The sequence below is a fragment of the Gossypium hirsutum genome, chromosome A10 (genome assembly GCF_007990345.1).
Source record: "Gossypium hirsutum isolate 1008001.06 chromosome A10, Gossypium_hirsutum_v2.1, whole genome shotgun sequence".
Taxonomy (NCBI): Eukaryota; Viridiplantae; Streptophyta; class Magnoliopsida; order Malvales; family Malvaceae; genus Gossypium; species Gossypium hirsutum.
Genome location: NC_053433.1, coordinates 70,694,313 through 70,718,997, shown reverse-complemented (window position 1 = coordinate 70,718,997; position 24,685 = coordinate 70,694,313). Strand labels below are relative to the sequence as shown.

Here is a 24,685-nt window from a genome sequence, read left to right as displayed (position 1 = left end):
TTGGTTAAATTACTTAAATGAATTTTAATATGTCTATATATTAACTTCGTAAATATCTCTATTTAATATTTATAGACTAGATCTACGAAAATAAGGTTTTGAAACTGTATTTTCTGACACCACTGGAAACTGGATTGTTACAGTATGAAATAGAACATAACTTGACAAAATGAGATGATTTATTGATAATATAACTTGCGATACAAATTATTTAACGAAGTTGGAATATGGTATATGAAAATATTTATATAAAGTCTAGTTGACCTAGTTGAATATGTTGAAGGTAAATTAAGCTTAAAGTTAACCTAGTAAGAGTTCATTTGTATATGATTAGAGTAATATTATTAACTTATGTAACTTAAAAATGAATTTGAAATACAAATGATTCAAGGTAAAGATGATATCTCTATTTTTGAATGATTTGATCTTTTGAAGTGTTATAATGTTATATTAGTATGCTTTTTTGTTTAATATTGATACATATTGTAATCAAATTATGTTAGCACCACTAAAAATTTCAATGCTCAGCATGCAGATTTGTTTACTTATGTGTGCAGGTAACTTTAGTTATTGACCCAATCGTGAGTTCAGAAGCATCCAAAGATTCACTCCTCAACTCAATAAATGGTTGTTATTTTCATTTTGAACTTAGTTTATAAATGTCATTTACCTAGGTTAATAGGTTAAGTTATGAGTTAGATATGTTATTTTGGCTATGTAATACGTTTTGGTTATTTTGGACCTATGAAGTTTCACTTGTTGAATTTCAATGTTAGATTATTGGATTATTATGCATGTTTATAAATATTAAGTTATTTACAACTATGTTAAGTTGTGATGTATTGATTACTATGCTTTTTGAATGTTTTGATCATATCTTTGAATGTTAGATTGATGCTTATAAAATAGGTGAATATTGGCCTAAGTTAGGTAGGGAATGATCACCATTCGTATAGTTTAAAATGTAACACCTTCAACCCAATCTGATTCGTAAGATCCGGATATTGGGTGTTACCACTCAGAAAACATAACCAATTCTACTAAACTTCGAAAAACAACCCATAAATTCTCTAATTTTAATTACATTCCAGGACTAAATTTCAACATATCAACAAGGTATTGAAATAAATATAATTATACAAAATGAATCATTCTTAGCACAACTAATTGGCAGATACAACTCATAATATTAAACTACTACGTAATAGCTCTACAACAACAGTGCATGCATAATAAACTCAATACGCCACTTCTTTGGCATAGTCCTGGCATCATCCCCTAAGGCACGTTCTTATTATAAAACATGAAACATAAAACAAAATAAATAAGTTCAAAACAAATTTGTGAGAGATAAGTTAAAGTACTTTTGGCCAATATTAATATAATAAGAGCTTTATTATTCATTTACTTTGCTTGGGCAAATACCATCAAAATTCCAAATTTATTCATGTACACCAATTGTTGCATTCTTACTCGTATCGGGTCTTCAATCTATCAAACTATCTTATGGTATTAACCTACTTTTCATTTCTCTTCCCTTGCTTAATCATCTATGAACTATATTTTCCCAAAACCCTCTCATACTGATCATAAATTCTCTCATTCGATTAACTCAGGATAGCTATCACAGATAAAAAATCATGTATCGATTCTTACCCGATTGACAAATACCTATGACATTCAAATCCTACTGATTCCTTATCCTCGTCAAAGAAAGCACAGGATTTGTATAATTGCTCGACAACTTTAGTGAGGTATTCAAATAGAGATCGTGGAAAGTAATACATGAGTCCTAAAGCTCAGGCTACTTCAGTATCAAGTGTGGATAGTGTGAGAAATAATGAACTTGAGTGTCAACAGTGTGCTAGACGACACTTTGGAGACTGCTGGATGAATAATAAAGGCTTTTTTAAATGTGGCTCACAAGATCACTTCATTCGAGATTGTCCTAAGTTACCTGAGAATGATAGATGTCAGAATGCAAAATTGAGTAACACAGCTGCTAGAGGGAGACTACCTAGAAATACGGGAAATATGACAAGTAGCAAAAGAACGAAAAACGACTCTGCTGTGAGACCAGAGGCTAGAGCACCAGCCAGAGCTTACGCTATTCTTGCTCGTGAAGATGCGTCGTCACTAAATTTTATCACCGGTATGTTTTCTTTCTATGACACTAATGTAATTGCCTTGATTGATCCTGGATCTACTCATTCATATGTCTGTATGAACTTAGTGTCTAGTAAGAATTTACTTGTTGAGTCTACCGAATTTGTGATTAAAGTATTGAACCCCTTAAGTAAGCATGTCCTAGTTGATAAAGTTTGCAAGAATTGTCCTTTGATGACTCGGGGTTATTGTTTTCTAGAAAATTTGATACTTTTATTGTTTGATGAATTTGATGTGATTCTGGGTATGGATTGGTTAACTTTGCATGATGTCGTTGTGACTTGTAGACGAAAGACTATTGAATTGAAATGTTAGAATAATAAAATCTTTCGAATTGAATCTGATGAGTCGAGTGGATTGCCTGTTGTGATGTCGTCGATGTTAGCTCAAAAATATGTGAGAAAAGGTTGCGATGTTTACGTTGCGTATGTACTGGATACAAAAGTGTCTGAATCGAAGATTGAATCACTGTTAGTGTTATGTGAATATCCGGATGTGTTTCCAGAGAAGTTGCCTTGTTTACCACCAATTAGAGAAGTTGAGTTTACTATTGAATTAGTACGTGGAACATCACCGATATCGATAGCTCCGTACAGAATGACTCCGACAGAATTGAAAGACTTGAAAGCTTAGTTGCAAGAGTTAACAGATAGAGGTTTTGCGCGACCTAGTTTTTCGCCCTAGGGTGCACCAGTGCTATTCGTAAAGAAGAAAAATGGATCGATGAGATTGTGTATCGACTATCGTTAGCTCAATAAGGTTACAATTAAGAATAAGTATCTTTTGCCGAGAATTGATGGTTTATTTGATCAGTTGAAAGGAGCAACCGTATTTTCAAAAATCAATCTGAAATCTGGTTATTATTAGTTGCAAGGTAAAAATGCGGATCTGCCGAAGACTGCATTCAGAACAAGATACGGGCATTATGAATTTCTTATTATGCCTTTCGGATTAACTAATGCTCATAGAGTTTTTATGGATTTGATGAATTGGATTTTTAGACCATATTTAGATAGATTTATTGTTGTATTCATTGATGACATTATGATCGATTCCTGAGATGAGTCTGAGCATCCTGAACATTTGAGGATTGTATTAAAAATGTTGAAAGATAAGCAATTGTTTGCTAAACTCAGTAAATGCGAGTTTTGGCTACGAGAGGTTGAATTTTTGGGGCATATTATTTCAACGGAAGGTATATGAGTTGATCCGAGAAAGACTTCAGTAACTGTTTACTGGAAACCACCAAGAAACGTATCTGAAGTTAGAAGTTTTTTGGGATTAGCCAACTACTATTGGCGTTTTGTGAAAGGATTCTTGATGATTGCTACACCGGTAACTCGATTGCTACAGAAAGATGTAAAGTTTGAGTGGTTTGAGAAATGTTAACAGAGTTTTGAGCATTTGAAAGCATTGTTAACTGAAGCACCAGTTTTAGTTCAACCTGGGTCGGATAAAGAATTTGTGATTTTCAGCGACGTGTCATTCAATGGATTGGGATGTGTTTTGATGCAAGAATGCAAAGTGATAGCCTATGCTTCCAGACAGTTGAAACCACATGAAAATAATTCTTCGATGCACGATTTAGAGCTATCTTTATTGTTTTCGCTTTGAAAATTTGGCGACATCATTTATTTGGTGAAAAGTGTCACATCTTTACCGATCACAAGAGTTTGAAGTATATAATGACTCAAAAATATTTGCATTTGCAACAACGAAGATGGCTCGAGTTGCTGAAAGACTATGAGTTAGTGATTGATTATCATCCAGGGAAAGCGAATGTAGTCGTAGATGCTCTGAGTAGGAAATCTTTGTTTATTTTACGGGAGATGAAAACACAGTTAACTTTATCTGATGATGGTTCGATTTTAGCTGAGTTAAAAGCTAAGCCTTTATTTCTTCAGCAAATTTGTGAAGCTCAAAAGTGTGACAATGAATTTCAAGCTAAAAGAGTGCAATGCAAATCGACTACTGATTCAGAGTATCAAATTGAATCTGATGATTGTTTGATGTTCTGAGGTAGAATTTGTGTACCGAAAAATTTTAAGCTTATTCAGAAAATTCTACACAAAGTACACAATGGTTGTTTATCTGTTCATTCAAGGATTACTAAAATGTACAATGATTTAAAAAAGTTGTACTGGTGGTCGAGCATGAAACGAGACATTTCAGAGTTTGTGTCAAGATGTTTGGTTTTTCAAAAAGTCAAAGGTGAACATCAAGTGCCTTCTGTATTACTACAGCCAGTGATGATACCAGAGTGGAAATGGGATAGAGTTACGATGGATTTCATATCGAGATTACCCCTATCTCCAAAAAAGAAAGATGCTATTTGGGTTATCGTTGATTGACTGAAGAAATTTGCACACTTCATTTTGGTACATACAGACTTTTCACTCGATAGATTAGCTGAGTTGTACATCTCTGAGATTGTTCGATTGCATGGGGTGCTAGCTTCTATTATTTCGGATAGATATCCGAGGTTCACATTGAGATTTTGGAGGAAATTGCAAGAAGCTTTAGGTACATAGTTACACTTTAGTACTGCGTTCCATCCCTAAACTGACGGTCAGTCTGAGAGAGTAATTTAGATTCTCGAAGATATGCTTTGTTGTTGTTTTTTAGAGTTTGAAGGCAATTGGGAAAATTATTTACCGTTGGTTAAATTCGCGTATAACAACAATTTTCAATCGAGCATAAAGATGGCACCATATGAAGCATTGTATGGTTGCAAATCCTGAACTCCATTGCACTGGATCGAGCTTAGTGAGAAAAAGATTCACAAGGTTGATTTGGTTAGAGAGACCGAAGATAAAGTGAAAGTAATTTGTAACAGTTTGAAAGCAGCTTCAGATCGACAGAAATCTTATGCGGATTTGAAATGTAAAGACATTGAATTTCAAATTGGCGACAAAGTAATTTTTTAAAGTATCACCGTGGAAAAAGATTCTTCGATTTGGTTACAAAGGCAAATTGAGTATGCGATTTATCAAGCTGTATGAGATTATTGAAAGAATAGGGCCAGTTGCATATTGACTAGCTTTACTGTAAGAGTTAGAAAAGGTTCACAATGTATTTCATGTTTCAATGTTGCATCGATATAGATCAGATTCGTTACACGTAATTTCACCGATAGAGATTGAAATTCAGCATGATATAACGTATAACGAAGAACCAATCAGAATTTTAGCTTGAGAGGTTAAAGAGTTGAGAAATAAGAGCATAGTTTTAGTGAAGGTTTTGTGGCAATGTCACGGGGTTGAAGAAACTACGTGGAAACCTGAGAAAGCTATGAGAGAATAGTACCCTATTTTTTTTGGTAAGATTTTTGGGGACGAAAATTCCTTAAAGGGAAGAGTTATTACAACCCGTTTTTTGTCAAATCAGAACAATGGTTTTGGGACCACAAATCCGAGGTTGAAATATTTATTTTATTATTATTTTAATGTCTACAGCATGATAGTATGATTGTGTGAAAATTTTGTTAAGAAATTTTATCGTTTGAATGGTCAATTTGATAAAAAGGACTCAATTGCGTAAAGTGTAAAAGTGGAGTTCTATTAGCTGAACGTGTCTAATAGCTACGAAATCCTAAATTAGAGGTCCTTATTTTTAATTAGACCATGGTTAGTATGAGTGGACAAAGATGGACATGTATTAACTGATTTTAATGAATTATAACAAAGGTTAAATTGGTAATTTAGTTAATAAAGAGAAATTAAATAAAAATAACATGGTTATCATCTTTCTCTTCTTCATATTCAACCGATTTTAGAGGGGAGAAAAAGCCATAGCTAGGGTTCTCATTCGACCAAGCTTCCATTGTCTATTTAGATCAAGAAAAGTGAAATTCGGAATTAGATCGGGGAAAAACAAAGTGTTGGACTAATGGACTCATTTTATCGTTTTTGTATTCGAGGTAAGTTCGTATGTTAATAATCATTAATATAATTGTGTTTTAAAATGATTTATTATCGAATTAATTATGAATACGACCTCAGGATATGTTCGACGATGATTCGACAAATTAGAAATCCCGGTTGAACCTTAGGAATAGATTAGGATACGAATGACATGTCATTAGGGGTTATGTGATTTGGGTGTTGGTCCGTACGTCCTACTAGTGGCTGAGTTATCCGACATGTGTTGCAGATTCTCATAAGCTTGTATAAGCAGTACCGTGTAGCTACGTCATGACCATTAACTTGTGTGAGCAGAGACGTTGATAGCTCGAGAGTGAGCATTATATGTGATATGAGATTGAGATACCTTCGGCTACGTATTGGCACTTAGGGTGCGAGATTCTCGTGTATCCGATAGTATTTCAAATGGTTCAATGGGTATATCAAAGATATGGATGAATATGAGATCGATCGATTCGAAGAAGTTGATGGAAATTGTGTTTAATCTCGGGATTGAATATATGTGTTAAGTTATGCTTCAAATTTGAATTGCATTATATGATGTTTATGTTATTCAATTGTTGGTTGGTAAGTTTTACTTATTTAGCATATGAGCTTACTAAGCTTTATAGCTTACTTTGTTTACTTTTTTGTGTTCTATAGTGAATACCAAAGCTAGCTCAGATTGGGAGTCTTCGAAGATTGCATCACACTATCGAGAATCTATTTTGGCACTTTTGAGCTTATGTATTTGGTTATATGGCATGTATAGGAATTATGGTCATTTTGGGTTTATGTAATGGTAATGAAGTTAGTCATTTAAATTGGCTTGTAAATGTTAAGTGTTTTGTTTTGTGTATAGCCATGAGAGTTGGCTTATTTTGGTATATTTGGTGATGTATATATATATGTGCAAATGAATTTTGTTATACATTTGGTAATTGATATATAAATGCTTGTGATTTAGGTAAAGTGATGAATAAATGAAAGTGCATACTTGAAGTTAACTAGTTAAGTGAATTAAGAATGTGAATTTGGTATAAAATTGAATAACTTAATGTGGTACTTGTGTACCTTGTTGTTTTCGGTATGGAAATGGTATAAATTATGCTTGGTTGAGGTTGGTTGAATGCCTATTTATTCCATATTATATGTCTTTTGATTTAGTGTAGGTGATTGCAATTTGGGTGAGAAAGATGGCTTGGTAAATAGCCTATTTTTGTCCACAGGGGTAGAGATACGGGCGTGTGTCTTAGCCGTGTGTGACACATGGTCAGGTGACATGGTCGTGTGTCCCCTGATGTTTAATTAGAAATCAAGTCAGTATGCTCTACACGGCCTAGCACACGGCGTGTGACTTGGCCGTGTGGCATAAATCAGTATACCCTACAGGTTTGGCACAGCCTAGCACACGGCCTAGCATATGGCCTGGCACACGGGCGTCTGAGGCCATTTCGAAGGGCATACGGGCGTGTGACACGGGCTGGGACACGGCCATGTGATTCCATTTCGAATGTCCACACGGGCTGTGACACGGGCATGTCTTTGGCCATGTGAGACACAAGGTCGAGCCACACGGGCGTGTTTCCTCTATATTTTATAAAATTTTTTAAGTGTTCCAAAAATTTCCTGAAATATCAGTTTAGTCCCGAACCACTTCTAAGGCATGTTTTGGGCCTCGTAGCATCGTATTGGGGACATGATGAATGATTGTGAATGTTTTATATAATAAATAGAAAAATGTATGTTTAATTGTATAATAATTTCAGTAATACTCTGAAACACTATTCCGACGACGGATGCGGGTTAGGGGTGTTACACAAGTCTCTCACCAACGAGTCTTGGTTTTCATCTGTGATGTCATCAATGAACTCGAAGTGTTCTCGACATTGGCCTTGGTATTGTACAGCTTATTAATGTTTGCAGCGTCCCATGGTATTAAACCTTCTCGAACGAAAATGAATTCTAACTTATGATCGAAGAGAATAGCATAAAACTCATGTACCAGTGAAGGGGAGTAGCTGCCGGGATGGGTGCAAAAAGTTTCCTACTTTAACTTTGAGATGGTTTTGGAGACTTGTTTACCCAAGTCTTGTTGTAGCGAAAGGGAAATGCCTTGTTTGGGATGAAAGTTTCACTTCAATATGTTAACGTGGAATTGTTCCTTTACCACTTTATTCAAAAAGGTTACTGGCTCCTTTGTTTGCACTGGCCTGGGGGATTCTGATTCATAGACTATGGTAGCAGAGAACGCATGTTCTCCAGCAAATTTAATGGCTCTCTTGACCGAGCCTCTAGTTTTGGCCATTTTTCGTTGAGGGAGAACAGTTTAAAGGTAAAAAGATATGATTTTTAGTAGAGAAAATAAATAAAAATGGTTGCTTGAATGTGTTACAGTAGGTACAGTAAGGGAGAATTTACTGAGGAAGATGGAGAGGCATGTTGTTTTGTGGAGAGATATAAGGCTGGAGGGAAGAGTTGTGTCTAATAGGAATTGTGCCTTGCTTAGAAGGATCAAACGGCTGAGTGATTTTTGATCCAATGATGGAATCTGATTGTCTCTAAATTCTGATAAGCTATAAATGGTAATATAGGCTTATGGAATGTGTTCACAGTAAGATTTCAATGTGTCGACAAAGGTACCTAATTATTCTGCAAAAAGGAAGGAAAACAAACTTTAACAAAACATAAATAAAATGAACTATAATCAAGGAGTACTAATTAAAAATTAAAACTTTTTGACCAATTTAATGGTCTTTGGCTGTTTTTTATCATTGTTGTCAAAATAGTGTTTCAGCCTCTGTCCATTCACTTTGAACTGGTGTCTATCACGTAAATCTCGAATTGTGACTGCACCATGAGGAAATATATCGATAACTTCAAAAGGTCCAAACCAACGTGAATGCAATTTACTTGGGTGACATTTGAGTCGAGAATTGAATAATAAAACTTGTTGACCCGCGATAAATTGTTGCTACAAAATAATCTTGTCATGCCATCATTTGGTATTTTCCTTGTAAGTTGCACCATTTTCATAAGCATTTCTCCTAATCTCCTCTATTTCAATGATATCTAACAATCTTTTCTTTCCAGCAGCTTCATAGTCCCTGTTCACTTGCTTAATTGCCCACATTGCTTTGTGTTCTAGTTCGACTAGCGAGTGACATGCTTTCCCCAAAAAAAAATTGATACGGTGACATCCCTAATAGAGTTTTATATGTTGTCCACAATGTTCATAAAGCATCATCTAATCGAAAAGACCATCTTTCCTCAAAGTGTTTACAACCTTCTCAAGAATGTTCTTAATTTTTCGATTCGATACTTTGGCTTGTCCATTGGTTTACAAATGATAAGTAGTTCCATTCTGTAATGAACTCCATATCTCTTCAGTACAGTCGCCACTTGGTTGCAATGAAAGTGTGTACCCTGACCACTAATCAATGCCTTTGGTGTGCCAAAGCGAGTGAGTATATGCTTGTGAAAAAAAATTAGCACTATCTTTGCATCACCGTTTGGGACTGCAACAGCTTCAACCCACTTTGAGACGTAGTCAATAGATACTAATATATAAAGATTTCCAAATGAGCTTGGAAACGGTCCCATAAAATCTATACCCAAAATATAGAATAATTCAACCTCCATAATTGGCTACTGCAACATTTCATTGTGTCGATATATAAAACCAGTGCATTGACACCTATCTTATTGATTCATGAAATTTTGGGCGTCTTTGAATAATGTCTGTAACAGCCCAATTTTGGGGCTAGTCGAAATAGTGATTTCGGAACCACTAAACCGAGGTTGAGGAAATTATTTTAAATATATTTTTATGTTTTGTAGCATGATTAGATGAGTACAAGAAAATTTTGGGTGAATTAATTTTAACGATTGCTTGCTTAATTATGAAAAAGAGACTAAATCGCATAAAGTGCAAAAGTCCTATTTTGTTAAATAATGGTGTCAATCAGCTAAAGAACCTATTTTGGGGGCCTAGAAGAGCAATTAGACCCCATAATTCTTAGGTAGGCTGGCCGGCCATAGAGGACAAATTGTTGAGAAAGTCAAAATTAGGTGGTGTTTGGTTACCAATTTTGACTAGTCAGAATAAAATAAACAACAAAAGGTTTCATCTTTTTCACTCTTTCTTCTTCCACCAAAAAATTGGTCATTAGAGGGGTTTTTGAAGCTTGAAAATTTCAGCAACTTTAAGCCTTCACAAGTAAGTGATTTTCATGACTTTTCTTGATGATTTTTACATTTTTGGACCTCTTTAAGCAAGAGCTTTTAAATGAGGGAACTATTTTGCAAAATGGTGAAAGGTTTAGGGTTTTTCCATGAGAGCATTTAGGTTTTTTTCTCAATTCTTATGGAAGAACATGGGTCTTAGATAAGCAATAAACAACTTTTGTGAAGGGATTTTTCATGGAAACCCTAATAGGGACTACTTTGCGTAAGTTGAAAAATAGTTGATAAATGTGTGAAATAGTGGAAATTTTGGATTGCTATAAGAGAAGAAAAGGTTTGGTTAGGCTTATAATATGAAGAAATTTGATAAAAATCGATTTTTGAGCATAGGGGTAAAACAATCATTTTGTGAAAGTCTAGGGGCAAAATAGTCATTTTGCCCAATTATGAACTTTCGGGTGTCGAAATTGATATACTGATGTAATAAATGAATTTTATTAATATAGATCAAGGGAAACATGATTCGGGTCTTGATCGGGGTAAGAACAAAGTTTACGAGGATTGGACTCGTTTTCATCATTTTGTGTTGAGGTAAGTACATATGTAAATAATGTGTTATTGAAGCTTATTTGGTATATTTTAATAATATACATGTGTAATTAGCTTATGGTTGTTATGTATCTAAATTTTAATTGTTGCCATGAATGTATAAATGACATGTTATGTGAGTAAATTACAATGTGAGCAAATGCGATGCTATTCGATTAGATATGAAGCCCCGTTGAACCTTAGACATAACATAGGATACAAAGGGGCATGTCATGAAAACTATGTGGTCTGAACTCATGAGGTTGAGTCTGAGTTCATGAGATAAATGCTATAGGTAACGTGGGTCCACTGACTTTGTGAACAGACCCGTGAGTGGCACAATGAGCAAACGTTACATAATAGCTATGGGGTCCAGGTTCCGACTTGATAAAAAGGCCCGTGAGTAGCTCAAAAGTGAGTGTTTCATAGTACGAGGTAGCTCTGCTACTTATATGGCATTTAGATGTAAACTCCCCACGTATCCGTATGTATTCTGAGAGTTCAACGGGTAACTCAAAGACTTAGTTGATGGAAACCTTAACGAGGTATGTATATTGAACTCATGGTTAAGACCTGAGTAAAGAGCATGGTGCATTAAGTATATATGAATGAAAGGAAGAGTAAGATAGAGATGTTAAGTGATTTATATCTTTTGAGCATGACAAGTCACCGTTTAAAGATATGATTTTCTTTTAATTACACTTTATTTGGATATATGTACTTACTAGGCTCCCGTGCTTACCCTCGTTTCTTTTCTTTCTTTATAGTGCCGCCAAGCTAGCATCGGGGATCCAGTGACATTAAAAGCTTCGATCACACTATCACTCAAGACCTTGGTATAGTTAGTTCTATTGTTTTGTTTTCTGACATATATAGGGACTCGAGTCTTTGTTTAGTGTTTTGTTAGCTAGCCATAATGTGTTGGCTCATATGATGAACATGATACTAATTTTGTATAAGGCCATGGATGATGGTCAATACTCATTTTGATTTATAAATAGAAGATGGTATTTTCATGGATGAGTAAATTGCATAAATGAAATGTTGTCCATTGTGGTTATTTTGGCTATGTGATGTGCCTTCATGTTAGTATAGAGTGATTTTGTGCAAGTTACATAAGTAAGGGTGACAAAAAGGCTTGGTAAATAGCCTTATTTTGTCCACATGGGTAGGCACACGGGTGTGTGTCTAGGCCGTGTGTGATTTGGTCGTGTGTCCCCTGTACGTAAGAATTGTAAGTCAGTATGCATGTTAGTAAACACACAGGCAGAGACACGGCTGTGTATCTCAACTGTGTGAAGGGCACGGCCTAGGACGGCCTAGCACACGGGCGTGTGCCTTGGCCATGTGGCCCTTAAGGATTGTTGATGTCAAAAATAGAATGTCCAAGTTTTTGCACACAGGCTAGGCCATGGGTGTGTCATGGCCGTGTGAAGGACACGGGCCAGAGACACGAGCATGTGCCAGGCTGTGTGAAAACCCCTGTAGGTGTGCATTTAGAATTAATTCCACACAGGTATAAGACACGGGCGTGTTCCTGTATTGCTTAGGCCTTGTGAACCACAAGCACGACCATGTTCAAATGTCATACGGGCGTGTGCCCCTATGTTAAGAGTTATTTTTAGAGTTCTTTAAAGGACTCAGATTTTTTTCGAATAGGTTCTAATGGATGTTTTGGTCTTAGTAGGCTCTTATTATGGAGTTTATAAATAAAATTGAAAATTTTTTAATTTGACCATGTTTTAGTGTTATGAAAACATTTTTATGTATAAGTTTAAGCTAGGTAATGCCTCATATTTTGACCCGGCGTGGGGCACAGGTGTGGCATGTTACAATGTCGGCTAGTAGAATCTTGATTGGACAACTTTTGCAGTAGTTCTCATGCCACCAAAATCACCGCCACAAGGAGCATTATGGCAATGCCTCGGGATTGAAAGCATCTCCTCTTTCGGAACACAATGTCAAATGATGTTGTCATTGCATACCTTGAATAAATATGGTTCGTTCTAATGATACTTCATTACATCACAAAGAAATTTTTCTTTTTTATGGCCTGTGACACCCAACGAGAATTTTCCACACACTAGATAATTAACAAAATCCGCATACCAAGGGGTTGCATCTACAACAAATAACTTCTCATCAGGGAATGCGTCGATAATTTGAAGTATGTTTCCGTCTTAGCTGCCAACTTCTAATCGAGATAGATGATCTACAACTTGATTCTCTGAACCCTTATGGTCTTTTATCTCGATGTCAAATTCTTGCAACAGTAATATCCAGTGTATTAGTCTTGGTTTGGCATCCTTTTTCACAAAGAGATATCTCAACGTCAAGTGATCGGAAAAAACCATAACCTTTGCACTAACAAGATAGGAACAAAACTTGTCAAAAGAAAAGACTATAGCTATCAATTCTTTCTTTGTGATGGTATAATTGAGTTGAGCCTCTGTAAGAGTTTCACTAGCTTAATAAATGGCGTGAAATATTTTTCCCTTTCATTGTCCTAGAACCGTACCCATAGCAAAGTCGCTTGCATCACACATAACTTCAAAAGGTTGAGACCAATTTGGTGCAATGACAATGGGTGCATTCACTAGCTTTTTTTTAACTAAATAAAGGCATCCAGACATGCATCGTCAAAGAAGAATTTTTGATTCTGTTCCAGCAATAAGCATAAGGGCTTTGCAATTTTCAAAAAATCTCTAATAAACCTTCAGTAAAACCCACATGTCTAAGAAAACTGCGAATACCTTTCATGTTTGTTGGTGGAGGTAATTTCTCAATGATTTCCACCTTAGCTTTTTTTACTTGAATGCCTTGACTAGAGATGTGATATCCTAACACAATGCCTTCAGTTGCCATGAAATGTCATTTTTCCCAATTCAGGACCAGATGTGTGTCCCCATATCACTTCATGTCTTTATCCAAATTGTCAGTGCAATGATTAAAATCATTCCCATAGAATCAGAAATCATCCATAAACATCTCTACATAGTCTTCAATCATATCTGAGAATATTGCCATCATGCACCTTTGAAATGTGGCTGGTGTGTTGCAAAAACCGAAAGGCATATGGCAAAAAGCTAAAGTACTAAAGGGGTAGGTGAAGATTGTTTTCTCCTGATCCACTGGTGTAATAGTAATTTGATTGTACCCAGAATAGCCGTCTAAAAAGAAATAATAGGCCTTTCTAGCATGTAACACCCCTTACCCATACCGAAGACCGAGACCAAGTACGAGGCGTTACCAGACATGTAATCGAACATTTTCAGGAAATACGGGTTATAAAATTTTGTTCCATTTTGAAACCAATCAGACAACATCTTAGTGTCCCTATTATGGGCCTACGAGGCTCAAAGAATACATTCGAAATGGTCCGGGACTAAATCAAGGACCTAAAAAAAATTTAATAAAATTTCTAGGTTAATGCCTCACACGCCCATGTGGAGACAATGCAAACGCCCGTGTGGAGACAATGCACACGCCTTTGTGCATTGGGACACATCCGTGTCCCTAACCGGTGTTGAATTTCTAAAAATTATTTTTCATTTCGAACCTACAAGGGTTTCCACACGGCCAAGCACACACCCATGTCTCTGGCCCGTGTCCTCCACACGGCCTAGACACGCCCGTGTGGTCCCCCGTGTCCAAAAACTCGAGCATTCTGTTTATGATGCCAGCATGCATTTAGGGGCACATGGCCAAGATACACACCTGTGCGCTGGGCCGTGCCCTCTATACGGTTGAGACACACGGCTGTGTCTCTACCCGTGTGTTTACTACCATGCATTCTGACTTAAAATTCTTAGGTGCAGGGGACACACAGCCAAACCACAGCCCCATGGGGTGATCCGTGTGGACCTTATTAGGCTATTTTCCAAGCCTTTGCTCACCCTCTATCATCCCCATACTCTTATAGGTTTTCATAATACATAACAAGGCCTAATTATACATCTCAAATGACCTTGATAAACCTTATTGCATGTAAACCTCATCTCATCGGTTTTACACATGCTAGGTTATTCCCTTTGTATTAAGGATTTCTATGCCTTATAACACTTTTAAGATTGGCTCATTATCCTAACTCATTGCCAATTATAACCTAGCCATCCCTTGTGATTTAGTCACATTACATATGTCTAAACGTGATGTACCATATTTCATCCTCACTAGAACAATTGAACATAAACATGCACAATTTTGTGGGTCATAACCTACATCAAAATGAGCCAATTACCATGGCCATATACAAGTGAATATGAATACCTTTACAAGCCTTCTTATTGGCAGATCAAATGACATATATAACAAAATAAACAAAAGCCTTATACATGCCATTGAACAAAATAAAAGTATCTATATACCAAAGCTAGACAAGTTGATAGTGTGTTGACTCTCCAACCATCTTTTAATCTTTACGAGTCTTCGAGCTCTGAAAAATAGGGAAAAGAGAGGGGTAAGCATTTACATGCTTAGTAAGCCCGAATAATTGGAAAGTAAACTTACCGATTAATTAGCATACAACCATATTAGGCAATAAAACCAACAAGCATGGAATGGTTTCCCTATCACATGTACTCAATCAACAAGTTAGTCACATAACAATACACCATGTAATTTGTCTTAGATGAGCTCATCATTCAACATTTTCATTTATATATCTCATATTAATCCCGTTGAGTTTCTCAAGAATCTCAATAGATTATCCATTTACCGTCAAGTCATAAGAGCGATCATCTCACGTATGCACTTCTGCGAACCTCACATCTTACGGCGGGATTACCAATCCAGGCTAAATCACCCGTAACGTAGACTCGTGAGGTGATGTCAGGATTACCAGTCTAGGTTAAATCCCTTATAGCGAAAAACACCGTTAATGAGCTCGGATCTGAATTACCAGTCCAGGCTAAATTTAGACCCTGATCGGAGTACCCGTCCCGGGTAAATCCACAATGCACACATATTCTTCGGGAGGCTCGATCACTCAAGGAACACTCGTCCAGGCTAGATCCTTTTTAAATTTGAGATCAATGGAGTACCCGTCCGGGCTAAATCCTTTCTGCAACACATGCATGATCTCAAGTCACATATAAGTCATGGTTTATCCATTGAATCTCCCTTTTTGACCTCAACTAGGACATTTATTATCATATCATTGCTATTAACACATTTCATGGATTTTCATGCCATCATTATAACCAATTATCATACATTCATAACACATGCAGTTAGGCATATTAATAGTTTACTTAAAGTTATTCGAACTTACCTAGTACTAGTTTCGGTATCGTGTTTCGATTATTCTGAACCTTTCGTTTTCCTCGATCGACCTCCGAAATTTGTTCCTCGGGGTCTATAACAATAAAAATGAATCATTAATACCTCACATTATTCTTTTCTAGTCTAAATTTTACCCCGAACAAAATGACCGTTTTGCCCCTTCATATTTTTACGATTTAGTTTCTAGACTCGTATAATGAAATGCATGCAATTTCTTCCTTACCCAAGCCTAGAAGAATGTTCTTTCCTCTTATGAAAGCCCACATTTTCCATTATTTCACATTTCTACTACATATTTTGTACCTTTTGCAAAAAGGTCCTTTAAGGGTTTTTCATTAAAATCAACAAGGAAAAGATGTTTAACACACATCCAACTTTCATATTCCTCCATAAAACATCAAAGAATAAACATTTCACACATGGGTCAATTTGCAAACATGAACCCTAACTTAAAATATGGGTAGAAATGGAGAGAGTAAGCTACCAGGATTTCAAAAATACGAAGAACATTAAAAACGAGGCTAGAGAGCACTTACTATTGAGCTTGAAAATGTTGAAAACCCTAGCTATGGAGACTCTTCAATTTTCGGTAGCCATGAAGAAGAAATGACTGATTTTTGGCCTGTTTTTCCCATTTTATTTCATTAATTAGCCAAATGACCAAAATGCCCTCAAGCCCTTTCTTTCAAATTTCGTCCATACATGCCCATTGTTGTCTAAAAACTTAGAAATTGAGAAAATTTCTCTTTAAGACCTTCTAATTAATAATCTAAAGCAATTTCATACAAATTGCTTCTAGAATCCAAGTTTTGAAATTTATTCGATTTGGTCCTTATTTTCCAAGTGGACACCTTACTCATTGAATTTCTTCATGAAACTTTAGCACATGCATATTTTCATATTCCAAACCTCATATTAACCATGAAAAATATATTTTGACGTCAGATTTGTGGTCCCAAAATCACTATTTTGACTAGGCCCTATGCAGGATGTTACATTTCTCCCCCCTGAGGGACTTTCGTCCTCGAAAGTCTTACCAGCAAACAGGTTCGGATATTGACTTCTTATGGTTTCTTCCGGCTCCCATGTAGTCTCTTCCACACCAAGTCGATGCTATAAGACTTTTACCAAAGCCACATCTTTATTTCTTAGTTGTTTAACCTCACGAGCCAAAATCTTGATAGGTTCCTCACCATAAGTAATGTCCGGCTAATTTCAATCTCCGACGGTGAAATCACATGAGAGGGGTCTGATCGATATCGCCTTAACATAGATACATAAAGCATGTCATGAATCTTTTCTAGTTTGGGTGGCAATGCCAGACGATAGGCTAATGGTCTAACTATTTTAGTGATCTCGTATGGTCCGATAAATCGCGAACTCAGTTTGCCTTTTCGGCCAAATCTCAACACCTTTTTCCATTGAGATACTTTCAAGAATACTCTATCTCCAACTTGGAACTCAATCTCTTTTCTTTTCAGATCAGTATATGACTTTTGCCTATTCCATGTGACTTTTAAATAGTCACGTATCACTTTAACCTTTTCTTCAGTTTCTTTGATCAGATCAACTCTGTGAATCTAACTCTCCTTGAGTTTCGTCCAATACAATGGAGTTCGACACTTCCTACCATACAAGGGCTCATGAGGCACCATCTTCAAACTCGTTTGAAAACTGTTGCTGTAGGTGAATTCTACCAATGGCAGGTATTTTTCCCAGCTACCCTGAAATTCGAGGATACAACATCGCAACATATCTTCAAGAATATAAATCATCCACTCAGACTGACCATTTGTTTGCGGGTGAAAAGCTATAATAAAACTCAATTTAGTACTCAAGGCTTCTTGTAACTTCTTCTAGAATCTCGAAGTGAATCTGGGGTCTCTGTCTGAAATAATTGATAGTGGTACCCCGTGTAATCTCACAATCTCAGATATATACAAGTCAGCAACTTATCCAGTGAATAATCTGTCCTTACCAGAATAAAATGAGCCGACTTTGTTAGCTTATCAACCATAACCCATGTAGCATCTTTCTTTTTCGGGGTCAATGGTAATCCTGTCACGAAGTCCATAGTAATTCTGTCCCACTTCTATTCAGGAACCATCACAAGCTGTAACAAACCTGAATGTACTTGATGTTCTTCTTTGACTTGCTGACATATTAAGCATTTCGATACAAATTTGGAGATGTCTCTCTTCATGCCATTCCACTAGTACATTTTCTTCAAATTATTATACATCTTGGTACTTCCCGGATGAATAGACAAATGGCTCTCATGTGCCTCTTGCAAGATTTTCTGAATAATTTCATCGTTCTTTGGTACATAGACTCTGCCTCTGAACATCAAACATCCATCAGAACCCATCTGAAAGTCTAATTTGATGTCGGACTCGAATTGAGTTCTTTTAGCTTGCAGGTCACTATCATTAGTCTGAGCATCATAAGTTTCTTGAAGAAACGTCAGCCTATCCCTTAGCTCTACCAAGACTGATCCATCATCAAGCAATGTCAATCGAGCATCCATGGCCCTCAGTGTAAACAAAGATTTTCTGCTTAACGCGTCGGCGACCATATTCGCCTTTCCCGGGAATAATCAATGATCAACTCGTAATCTTTAATTAATTTTAACCATTTCCATTGTATTAGATTCAATTCTTTTTGAGTCATTAAATACTTCAAACTCTTGTGGTCTGTGAATATACGACAAGTCTCACCATACAAGTAATGCCTCTAGATTTTTAAGGCTAAAATAATGGCAGCAAGCTTTAAGTCGTGTGTCGAATAATTCTTCTCGTGTGGCTTCAACTGCCATGAAGTATAGGCTTTCACCTTTCCATCTTGCATAAGTACACAACCCAGTCCATTTAAGGATGCATCACTATAGACCACAAACTCTTTTCCCGAATCAGACAATACTAAAACAGGAGCTTCAGTCAACAATGTCTTTAACTTCTCGAAACTCTGCTGACACTTTTCTGTCCATTAAAACTTAATGTCTTTCTATCGCAACCTCGTCATTGGAGTTGCTATCATGGAGAATCCTTTCACAAATCTTTGGTAGTAACTGGCTAAGCCCAAAAAACTTCTAACCTTGGTTACATTTTTAGGTGGTTTCCATTCAACGATAGCAGAGATCTTACTTGGATCAACTTGGATGCCTTCATCCGAAACAATATGACCCAAAAACCCTACTTCTTGGAGCCAAAACTCACTCTTACTAAACTTAGCATACAATTGTTTTTCTCGTAAGGTCTGCAACATAGTTCTCAGATACTTTGCATCTCTGTCTCATCCTTGGAATAAATCAAAATGTCGTCAATGAACACAACAACAAACTTGTCCAAGTATGGCTGAAATATCCTATTCATTAGATCCATAAATATCCTATTCAATGAACACAACAACAAACTTGTCCAAGTCCGTAACGAGGCTCAAAGAATACATTCGTCAACCCAAACGGCATGACAAGGAATTCATAGTGGCCATACCTCATTCTGAAAGCTGTCTTAGGCACGTCTGATTCCTTAACTTGCAACTGATAGTAGCCAAACCTCAAGTCTATTTTAGAGAATATAGTGGCTCCTCTCAACTGGTCAAGCAAATCATCGATCCTTGGCAAAGGATACTTATTCTTGATAGTTACCTTATTCAATTGCCGATAATCTATACATAGCCTCATTGAACCATCTTTCTGCTTTACAAATAATACGGGAGCACCCCAAGGCGAAAAACTCGGCCTTACAAAACCTTTATTTGTCGACTCTTGCAACTGTGCTTTTAACTCTTTAAGCTCGGTTGGTGCCATCCTATATGGAGTAATTTAAATAGGGGCTGTTCCTGGCACAAGTTCAATACCAAACTCTATCTCTCTTTCAGGAGGTAATCTGGGTAATTCCTCCGGGAACACGTCTGAATATTCACATACTATTGGCACAGACTCAATCTTCAACTTCGTTTCCTTAGTGTTCAGTACAAAAGCAAGGTAGGCTTCGTACCCTTTTCTCATATACCTCCAAGCCATCATTGAAGTAATTACAACTAGCGGTGTACCAAATTCTCTTAAATTAACCCGTAGAATCTCACCATCTGGGCACTTCAATACAATATACTTGCTACCACAATTTACAATTACATCATGCACGGCTAACCAATCCATACCAAGTATTACATCAAACTCATCAAATGGCAGTAACATAAGGTTAGCCGAAAAGTAATGACCCTGAATCATCAAAAGACAATTATTACAAACTTTATCAACCAGAACTGACTTGCTTGATGGGTTCGACACTCTGATAATAAATTTCGTAGGTTCAATGGATATATTCATACTAGACACCAATCTTATGCCAATGTATGAATGCGTCGATCCCGGATCAATTAAGGCAACAACACAAGTATTAAAAATAGAAAAAGTACTCGTGATGATGTTAGAAGCAGAGGCTTCCTCTCGAGCGCGTATTGCATACGTTCTTGCCGGGGCTAGAGCCTCTGATTTTACAGTGTCTTTGGCAGCAACTTGACTGCCACTAGCACTTCCAGGATACCTCGGAGGTATTCCTCATGAAATAGGAGAACTCGACTTCAGGGCTACTTCCACCTCTTTATCAGTTCACTCTGGGCAGTCTCTGAGGAAGTGGCCAAGAGAACCACATCTATAGCATGTACCACTCTTCATTTGGCACTCTTCGAAGAGAAATTTATTGCAGCTTTTACACTCTGGCTTTTGGGCATCTACACTCCCCACACTAGTTACCATCGGGGAAGAAGACTTCGGGTTGTGCCATTTAGAGCTTCTCGCTCTACCCGAATATCATACTGATGAAGTGGAGCGTTCATGTTGGCTCATTAATTTCTTTGCGAGAAATAAGAGCTTCTTACCGCTGCATCTCTTGCTCGAAACTCGAGCTTCTCTCTTTGCTTGTTTCATTTCATTATTGAGCTCCTCGGCTTTCTTGGCCAGATCAGCTAATGCAGCGAACTCTCGTACCTCAAGAATCCCAATCAACAGCTTGATTTCCTCATTCAGACCTTCCTCGAAGCATTTACACATTTTTGACTCGGTTTGAACCATTCCAGTTGCATACTGACTTAGCCTTACAAACTCCCTTTCATATTTCGATATAGTCTTATTTCCTTGTTTGAGTTCCAGGAACTCCTTTCAATTAAAATCTAGGAACCTTTGACTGATGTATTTCTTCTTAAACTCCACTTGGAAAAATTCCCAAGTGATGTTTTCCTTTGGCACCACTAAAGATACAGTCTTCCACTAGTGGTTTGCAGTTTCCTTTAGGAGAGATACAACACACTTTAAACACTCCTCAGGTGTGTACGATAATTCGTCCAATACTCGTATAGTATTCTTGAGCCAGAACTCGGCTCGTTCAGTATCATCATCTATCTTAGCCCTCGGACTCATCTTGTGCTTGATTGGAAGACATTTACTATATTCAAAAATGATTTAAACAATTAGGAGATATCACACTATCAACGTTCATATAATGACATGTATAGCTAAACTTGATACACACTACGATAGTCTTAGAATCGACTAAATCATAGCTCTGATACCACTAAATGTAACACCCCTTACCCATACCAGAGACCAGGACCCGTTACGAGGCGTTACTAGACATGCACTTTAACATTTTCGAGAAATACGGGTTACAAAATTTTGTTCCAATTTGAAACCAATCAAACAACATCTTAGTATCCCTATTATGGGACTACGAAGCTCAAAGCATACATTGGAAATGGTCCAGGACTAAACCGAGGACCTAAGAAAATTTTAAGAAAATTTCTAGGTTAATGCCTCACACGCTTGTGTGGAGACAATGCACACGCCCGTGTGCATTGGGAAACGTCCGTTTCCCTAACCCGTGTTGAATTTCTAAAAATTAATTTTTATTTCGAACCTATAGGGGTTTTCACACGGCCAAGCACATGCCCGTGTCCCTGGCCCGTGTCCTCCACACGGCCTAGACACGCCCGTTTGGTCACCCATGCCCAAAAACTCAAGCATTCTATTTATTACGTCAGCATGCATTTAGGGGCATACAGCCAAGACACACGCCCTTGCGCTAGGTCGTGCCCTTCATACGGTTGAGACACACGGCCGTTGATAAACCGTAATTTATACATATTTTTACCTCGTGCTTAACACATTTTATGGATGATTTTCCCTTAGAATTGGTGAATTCGATGGTCTTAATACCTTAATTTCATGTTTTATACTTAGGAGAGCATAGGAGAGCGAAAGGAACGAATGGGCCAAAAATGGAGAAAATGGGCCAAAGTACGAAATTGACACGGCCTGGACTTCCTTACACGGATAGACCACACCGCCGTGTCAATTTGGCAGAATCGAAGCACGACTCACACGAGCGTGTCCTTGTCGAGCCCAAGTTGAGCCCAATTCGAATAAGGCTAATTTCGAGGGTTCTTAGGCCTTCCAAAGCCTATAAATACAACCTAGAGGAGGAAGAAAGAGGGAGGCATGGAGACGAAGGAATAAATTACTCGAAGAAAGCGGATTGTTCCATCTCAGAAGTCAGATTCATCATCAATACTGAAGATCTCCCCTCAATTTCCCTTCAGGAGTTTTGGGTTTTCTTTATGTTTTGTATTCGTTATTCTTCTGAGATGTTTTCCTTTTTAGTTATGAACTAAATCCCCTAAATACCTAAGGGGAATGAAACCTAAGACGAATCTTGTTATTATTTTCTGAATTGTATGATAAATATTTTAACTTATTCCTAATTATGTGTTCTTAATTCTTGTTTTGATATCCCAGAATACTGATTCAAAATAAGCTCTTATTCAGAGGAGGAATAGACCCTATCTAATAGTACTTTTGTCATAATTAAGCGGAGTTGATTGTGCGCCTAGAGATAGGGTGACAAGATTTTTTCAGATTAGGGTGAAACCTAATAAAGGGGTCCATAGATCGGGTTAATGCAACCCTAGGGTGTTAATTAGAGAAAAGTCTCAATTATTCAATCTAGGGATTAGACGTTATTAGTCTTGAATAGGAATAATAACATAATTGAGGGATTCTATGGAACAAGTTAAATGAATAAATCGTCCGATTCGAAGCCACAATAACAAGTAAAGTATAGGTGGATTTTTCCTTAGGTATTGTCTTAATTCAATCGTTTTCCAAAAGTAATCCCCCAATTCTACTTTCTATGAATTCTTAGTTAGTTAAAACAAAACCCCCTTATTCTTAGGCTAGATAATAAAAAGATAATCATTACTAGTACTTTTAGTTCCTTTGCATTCGACAATCCGGTCTTGCTAAAACTATACTATTGTTCGATAGGTACACTTGCCTACATCATGACAATAGTTAGTTTCACGAACGATTCATTATAAGTATTTAAAACCTGTCACACAAAAATCGCGATCAAGTTTTTGGCGTCGTTTTCGAGGAACTAAGATATTAGGAATGCTCAATTTTTATTACTTTAGTCATTTATTTTTCTTGCAATTTAATTTAATTTAATTTTTTATTATTTATTTATTAATTTACTTTTTCTTTCTCTTGGCAGATTTTTATAGCTTATGACTAGAAGAAACCCGTCAGGACCACTACTTTTTGACGAAGAAATCGATCGCACAGTTTGCAAAAACCAAAGAGAAATAAGGCGAAGCTTAAGATACACAGAGAACGAGCAAGAGGACAATAATCAACCCCCAATCAAAGAGATGGCTGAAAACCAAGACAATCAGCTACCTCCTGCAATTGCAGTTAATCAAAATCCTGCTCCACGTACTATGTATGATTATGCTAAACCTTCTTTAACAGGAACTGAATCGAGCATAGTTAGACCTGCTGTAGCTGCAAATACTTTTGAACTGAAATTTAACACAATTCAAATGATACAACAGTTTGTTCAGTTTGATGGTTTGCAGGATAAAGATCCCAACGCTCACTTAGCAAACTTTTTGGAACTATGCGATACATTTAAAATCAATGGTGTTTTTGATGATGTCATACGTCTTCGGTTGTTTCCCTTTTCGTTGAGGAACAAAGCTAAATAGTGGTTGAACTCGTTACCACGAGGGTCAATTACTACTTGGGAACAAATGACCGAAAAATTTTTACTAAAATATTTTTTGCCGAATAAAACGGCTAAATTACGTAATGATATCTCTTCTTTTGTGCAGATGGATTTAGAAACACTCTATGATGCATGGGAGAGATACAAAGACTTTTTGAGAAGGTGCCATCATCATGGATTACCTCTGTGGCTACAGGTTCAAACGTTCCATAATGGCCTGAATCCTTCGACTCGGTAAATGGTTGACGCAGCTGCTGGTGGAACCATCAATAATAAAACACCTAAAAATGCTTATGAGTTTATAGAGGAGATGTCACTGATTAACTATCAGTGGCAAGTCATGAGGACAAAGCCAACGAAAATAGCCGGTGTTTATAACGTCGATTCGGTCACCATGCTCTCTAATCAGGTAGAACTCTTGAATAAGAAAATTGATGGTTTTCTTAGTTCTTCACAAGTTCACCCAGTAATGCAGTGCGAAGCAAGTGGAGGTGAATC

The 24,685-nt window shown here is 36.9% G+C and overlaps 1 non-coding gene across 1 annotated transcript; it reads right to left on the bottom strand.

Annotated features, from left to right (window-relative positions):
• Positions 1-24,261: 24,261 nt before the first annotated feature.
• LOC121208945 (small nucleolar RNA R71) lies at positions 24,262-24,367 on the bottom strand. Its single transcript, XR_005904066.1, has one exon. It is a non-coding gene; the product is annotated as a small nucleolar RNA R71 (small nucleolar RNA).
• Between the last annotated feature and the right edge of the window lie 318 nt (positions 24,368-24,685).